This window comes from Kogia breviceps, chromosome 14 (genome assembly GCF_026419965.1).
Source record: "Kogia breviceps isolate mKogBre1 chromosome 14, mKogBre1 haplotype 1, whole genome shotgun sequence".
Lineage (NCBI taxonomy): Eukaryota > Metazoa > Chordata > Mammalia > Artiodactyla > Physeteridae > Kogia > Kogia breviceps.
The window spans coordinates 18,733,640-18,740,306 of NC_081323.1; the positions used below are offsets into that span (position 1 = coordinate 18,733,640).

The window sequence follows — 6,667 nt, forward strand, 5'->3', positions numbered from 1 at the left end:
ATTCTTTCCTGAGTTCTGTTTTCTAATTAAGTTTCTCTAATTGTAGTTTATGTTGTTCTTTCACATCTTGCATACTTAAAAAATGTCTTTAAGGTCATTTTGAAATAGAAGGCTATGGTTTTTTTTTTTTTTTTTTTTTTTTTTTTTTTTTTTTTTTTTTTTTTTTTTTTGCGGTATGCGGGCCTCTCACTGTTGTGGCCTCTCCCGTTGCGGAGCACAGGCTCCGGACACGCAGGCCCAGCGGCCATGGCTCACCGGCTTAGTTGCTCCGCGGCATGTGGGATCTTCCCGGACCAGGGCACGAACCCGTGTCTCCTGCATCGGCAGGCGGACTCTCAACCACTGCGCCACCAGGGAAGCCAAGGCTATGGTTTTGATCTGTCCTGAAGAAATGTCTTGCTGGCTTGCTTTATCCTATTTCTAGGGATGCTCTTTGGCTCCTAAATCTCCTGTTGCTTAAATTAACCATGTATGGGATTCGACCTCCAGACTTCTCTGTGGCTCATCTTTATGTGAAATTAGTTTTCCGGAAATTGAAGGTGATGTTTGGGATGCATTTCTAACCTCAAGAGCTCCCCCTCCTCTTGTCTGTATGTGGTGCACACAGACTTGGTGGCCTGCTTTCTGATGTCTCCCGGCTCCATCTCCTCCCGCCACTTTGATCTGTTCCAATTTTTTTTTTTGCGGTATGCGGGCCTCTCACTGTTGTGGCCTCTCCCGTTGCGGAGCACAGGCTCCGGACGCGCAGGCCTAGCAGCCATGGCTCACGGGCCCAGCCGCTCAGCGGCATGTGGGATCTTCCCAGACTGGGGCACGAACCCGTGTCTCCTGCATCGGCAGGCGGATTCTCAACCACTGCGCCACCAGGGAAGCCCCCGCCACTTTGATCTGGATCTTCTTTCTTCCTCTTCATTGTCTTAATCAGTCCTCCGCCATTTTGATCCCACTCCAAAGCATTTCCTCTGCAGTGTGGGACCTTGTCCTGGAAGGGGACCAAACATCTTTGAGAGTTCGTGGTCCTTCCCGAGGATTCTTGCCCTCGCTTACTATGGGAGTGGGCAAAACTCCTCCCAGATTCAGTCACTCTTCTCGAAGTGCCCCTCCATGCTTTCCACGGAACACCTGCTGCCTATTTGGGGGTTGTCCTCTTGTCATGTCCCTCAGACACCACCTTGCTTCCCCTTGCTGGCAACAGATGGGATGCCAAAGGCTGGAGGCCAAGCTAGGAGCAGCCTGGGGTGAGGGTGGGGGAAACCCCAGGGCATCTGATAACATGCAGGTGGCTGCTGGGGGTTGAGCTCCTCCACTCATATTATTTTGGTGGTCATGAGGATACCTTTGCCATCTAACTGTGAAGCAAATGTTGTCCGTGGGTTTTGCTTTTGCTAATTTTCCCTGCTTAATTTTGTTGGAATTTGGAGAGATTGGCGTTGCTACTATCTTCCCAGCAAGTCACCTTTAAAAAAATTTTTTTTAAATTGGAGTATATTTGTTTTACAGTGTTGCGTTAGTTTCTGCTGTACAGCCAAGCGAATCAGTTATACGTATACATATACGTATATCCCCTCTTTTTTAGATTTCCTTTCCATTTAAGTCACCACAGAACACTGAGTAGAGTTCCCTGTGCTATACAGTAGGTTCTCATTAATTATCTATTGAGATACATAGTAGTGTATATATGTCAATCCCAATATCCCAATTCATACCGCCCCCCAACAAGTCACTATTTTTAATGCCAGGTCCTCTATAGGGCCGCAGGAAAGATGAAATGGAATAATACATGTGTATAAAAGTATGTAAGGTGCCTGACCATCTTAAGTGTCCTGTAAATTAGCTGCCCCTCCTTTCTGCTGCCCTGAAGACAAGACTGACCCTCTGATTCAACTCACACAGGCTTGAATTCTGGTCCCTGCATCTGCCTCAGAGGATGGGGCAGGAGGTAGCACAGGTCCCCAAACTGGCTGCCCTGAAGCTGCGTGAGTCCCTGGATTTTGTGCCCTTGATTTGACCTGCTGGGACCCCTCTGGGCATTTCCTTTTAGCACCGGTTTTGGAGAAGAGAAGGGGAAGACCTCTTCCACACCTGCCACCTTTGCACCCCCAGAGAAAGGGTGGTCCAGGGGGTGAGAAGCCTGCTGTGAGCCTGGCACGCCATCTGTTGGCCATTTGTTTAATTGCAGAGAGGAGCAGCGTTAAGTCCAGAGACGGGAATGTCAGGCGCGCTCCCCTACTCCAGCCAATCAGGTGGGTTAATCCTTTCTCCCTCTGGTTGAAAATGATTCACAGTTGACCCTTGAACAACACAGGTTTGAACTGCGCGGGGCCACTTACACGCGGATTTTTTCCACTAAATAACATACTTCCTGATTGGAGGTTGGTTGAACCCCCAGATGTGGAACAGCGGCTACTGAGGGTCAATTATTACAAAGTTATTCGAGGATTTTCAACCTGTTGGACCCACCTTGTTCAAGGATCAACTGCATTTATGTTAAAACAATGACAATAAAGGGAAATAAAGAGAACGTTTTCCCACATTCTCCCGCTGTCTAGACAAGCACTTTAAAAAATATATATAAATAAAAGTCTGTACTTACTCTTAAGGGGGCTGGGCTGGTGTGTCCTGCCTTTCTACTTCCTAAAAAGTGGTCCAGAGACCCTGGGAATTTGCATTGGCAACAAGGGGAGAAAGAACTCAGATTCCATAGCCCCAAAGACTTGGGTTTGAACCCACTTCATTAGTCACACGCTGGGAAGGGGGAGGTCAATTCATTTCTGATTTTGAATCTGTATGTGTTAGGCTGGATAATACCTAACCCCACCAAAAAAAAAAAAAAAAAAAAAAAGAAAGATATTCATGCTCTAATCCCTGGAATCTGTGAATATGTTACCTCACATTGAATAAAGGACTTGGCAGACGTGATTATGGTTACAGACCTTGAGATGGGGAGATTATTCTGGATTACCTGGGTGGTCCCAATCTAATCACAGGAGTCCTTAAAGGCAGAGAACCCTTCCTGGCTTCAGTCAGAGTGATGGGACACTGTCCACTTTGAAGATAGAGCAGGTGGGCCATGAGCCAAGGAATGCAGGCAGCTTCTAGAAGCTGGAAAAGGTAAGGAAATGGATTCTCCCCAGGGCCTCCAGAAGGAATGCAGCCCTGCAGACATCTTGATTTTAGCCCATGGGACTTGTGTTGGACTTCTGATCTCCAGAGCTGTAAGACCATAAAACTGTGTTGTTTTAGCCACTAAGTTCATAGTAATTTGTGACTACAGTTGATAGGAAAGGAATACACTGTGATGTGGGATAATAATAGTATCTACTCTGTGGGTTGATGGGGAGAATGAAATGAGATCCCTGTAGGACATGCCTTAACAATTGTAAAACAATTGACAGGTGTTTCGCGTTCTCTCTGGGAAGATATCCATTTATTCTTTTACTTATTCCACAGTCTTTTTCTGAGCACCTACTGTGAGCCAGGCGCTGTGCTCAGTGCAGTGATTACCGGGGTGAACTTGGCCCCTTCTTTAACGGGACTTACAGATTAGGAGGGTAGTGGGACATTCAAAGGTCACACAAACACACATGTCATGCAATTACAATTGCCATGTGTGGAATGAACAGATTGTTCTGGAAGCTGTGAGTGTGGAGCTGGAAACCTGCCAGACCTCAGGCTTCAGACCTCAGGCTTTGGGCACGGGCTCCAGGGTCATGGCTTGTCCTTGCTCACCTTTCCATATAGGCTGCTCTGCCTTGACCAGGGATCAGGGTACTAAGGGTCAGTATCCAGGCTAGAGATAACATCTTGGGGGCCATCAGATGGACCTGTGCTGGTCCAGAGATCTGGGGCCTCGCCTGGGGCCCCCCTTTGCTGTGGCATATCGTGTAAGGGGCTGAGGCCAGTGAGCTCAGCACTGCCTGGAATGGTGGGCAGAGAAGGCCGGGCTTGGCCTGTGGCCACAGACCACTCACCCTTGGGTTCAGGGTCTTATAGCCACAGGTGAAGGAAGGGACAGAAGCTGGGACAGGGACCAGGGCTACTTCATTGGGTTCTGGAAGCCCTCTCTCTGCTGCACATTGGCCCGAGCCTCCTCACATCCCCTCCTGGGTTTTCCAGGGCTGTCTGGTAGTCCCACTCTATGCCTCCAGTGTGATGGAATGGAACACAGATTCTCAGGGGCACAGGATTCCTCGTGCCTCAGTTGACTGTAGTATCTTAGCCAGCTGGAGGGGTTTCCGATGGGGGCAGGGGGACTCAGAGTGAGTCACACAGCTGAGACAAGCAGAGGAACCACAAGACTGGGTCTGGATGCAGATCTGAGGGTCCCAGTGGACCCCCAAGCCACTGAGAGACGAGGGCCAGAGCTGGAGATGTGCTGCCACCTGGTGGCAGATTTTGGAATTGCTGCTGTATCTACCAGTCTCCTGACTTTCTGTGCAGCCCTGCTCCGCTCAGTTTGTGTCCTGACAGAGTGGACCATGGGGAGAGCCCGGTGACTGAATCTGGTAGAGAAGGTGGTGAGGCCTGGCTTTAGAGTTCCTTTCACCCTTCCCTAGCTATAGTTCTGAGAATCAGAGGCAATTCCAGAAAAGGGGTTGATGAGAACTGGGCAGCCACCCCTCACCACCCCCTGCCCACGCACAGAGACCACCATGGGCCTCAAGGTCTGTGTCAGACCTGATTCTCTAGAAACCTGTTGTGTAGAGTTTACACATACACCTGGAGCCAGGTGAAGGGGCCCTAACACATGAAGGGGGTCAGCAGGAATTAGGGTGCTGGTTAACTCAGGTTTTCCCATGAAGCTCATCACAGACTGGGCAGCATGCACACTGGTCCAACGTGCAAAAGCTTGAATACAAACGTGAGCCCCACCTCCAAGGAGCCACCTACTTCAGGTAATGTACATCTCCAGGTGACCTGGTATAACTACAGGGGTGTCACCTGCCTGAGACCCGCCAGCCTGAAGGCCACAGAGCACTCAGCTGAAACCTTGAAATCAGGCTTGCAAAAGGTAGTCCTGTTTATGAAATGAGTGATTAAAAAAAACCCCACGTTGGGCTTCCCTGGTGGCGCAGTGGTTGAGAGTCCACCTGCCGATGCAGGGGACACGGGTTCGTGCCCCGGTCCGGGAAGATCCCACATACCGAGGAGCGGCTGGGCCTGTGAGCCATGGCCGCTGGGCCTGCGCGTCCGGAGCCTGTGCTCCGCAACGGAAGAGGCCACAACAGTGAGGGGCCCGTGTACCGCCAAAAAAAAAAACCCAAAAAACCCCACGTCATTTAAAACCCTTTAAGTATGTCTTCTAAGAAGCTGTCCATCTGGGAAAAATTTTACAAAAAAAAGGAAGAAAGAACAAAGTCTTCAGAAATTTGGGACACATTTTGGCAAATGTTTCAGAGTCTTAAAGTGGCTTCACCCAGGGTAAATGAACTAGTAAATGCATTTGTTTTTGTATATGTTTTAAATTTTATTTTTTTATTATTTATTTTTTTTCAGAGTCCTCTGAAGCATTTTATTTGCATGTATGTATAACATCCCTAGAAAAAGAATCCAAGGATTTTCCCTTCTGTGTGTTTTCATCTTGCTTTTTTTTTTTTTTTGTGGTATGTGGGCCTCTCACTGATGTGGCCCCTCCCGCTGCGGAGCACAGGCTCCGGACGCGCAGGCGCAGCACAGGCTCCGGACGCGCAGGCGCAGCGGCCGTGGCTCACGGGCCCAGCCGCTCCGCGGCATGTGGGATCCTCCTGGACCGGGGCACGAACCCGTGTTCCCTGCATCGGCAGGCGGACTCAACCACTGCGCCACCAGCCACCAGGGAAGCCCTCACAGGTAACTTTTTTTTTTTTTTTTTTTTGTGGTACGCGGGCCTCTCACTGTTGCGGCCTCTCCCGTCGCGGAGCACAGGCCCCGGACGCGCAGGCTCAGCGGCCATGGCTCACGGGTCCAGCCGCTCCGCGGCATGTGGGATCCTCCCGAACCGGGGCACGAACCCGCGTCCCCTGCATTGGCAGGCGGACCCCCAACCACTGCGCTACCAGGGAAGCCCTCATCTTGCTTCTTCATGGTCCATGATGTCAGCTGATGTTGTCAGTACAATGAAACCAAACTGGTGGGATGGGAGCAGGTTTTACTGCCATTTTTCTAGATCTTTGAGTTGCACATCAAATCTGGGGCTGATCACTCCACACTTATTTAGCCTGCCTGTGAGGTTCACAACAATTTTCCCAGCCCTGTGATCATCGATGATTTCAAATTCACCATGGTAACCATGCTTCATTATCACAGAAACCTGACGATGACTTTGGAGCATGGCTTAATGAGAACCTGGCGTTTGCCTCTCTTTTTGGCATTGTTGATATTCTTGAGAGCATCAGCCAGGACATTCATGTACACCATTATGGCAGCACGGAAAGATGGTGGAAAGATACTTTTTTTTTTTTTTTTTTTGGCGGTACGCGGGCTTCTCACTGCTGTGGCCTCTCCCGTTGCGGAGCACAGGCTCCGGACGCGCAGGCTCAGCGGCCATGGCTCACGAGCCCAGCCGCTCTGCGGCATGTGGGATCTTCCCGGACCGGGGCACGAACCCGCGTCCCCTGCATCGGCAGGCGGAATCTCAACCACCGCGCCACCAGGGAAGCCCTAGATATATATTTTATTAACAGAAATG

At 50.0% G+C, this 6,667-nt stretch overlaps 1 pseudogene; it reads right to left on the reverse strand.

The window, feature by feature from the left end:
• Positions 1-6,046: 6,046 nt before the first annotated feature.
• On the reverse strand, positions 6,047-6,396 carry LOC131740621 (small ribosomal subunit protein uS8-like; annotated as a pseudogene).
• Positions 6,397-6,667: the final 271 nt, after the last annotated feature.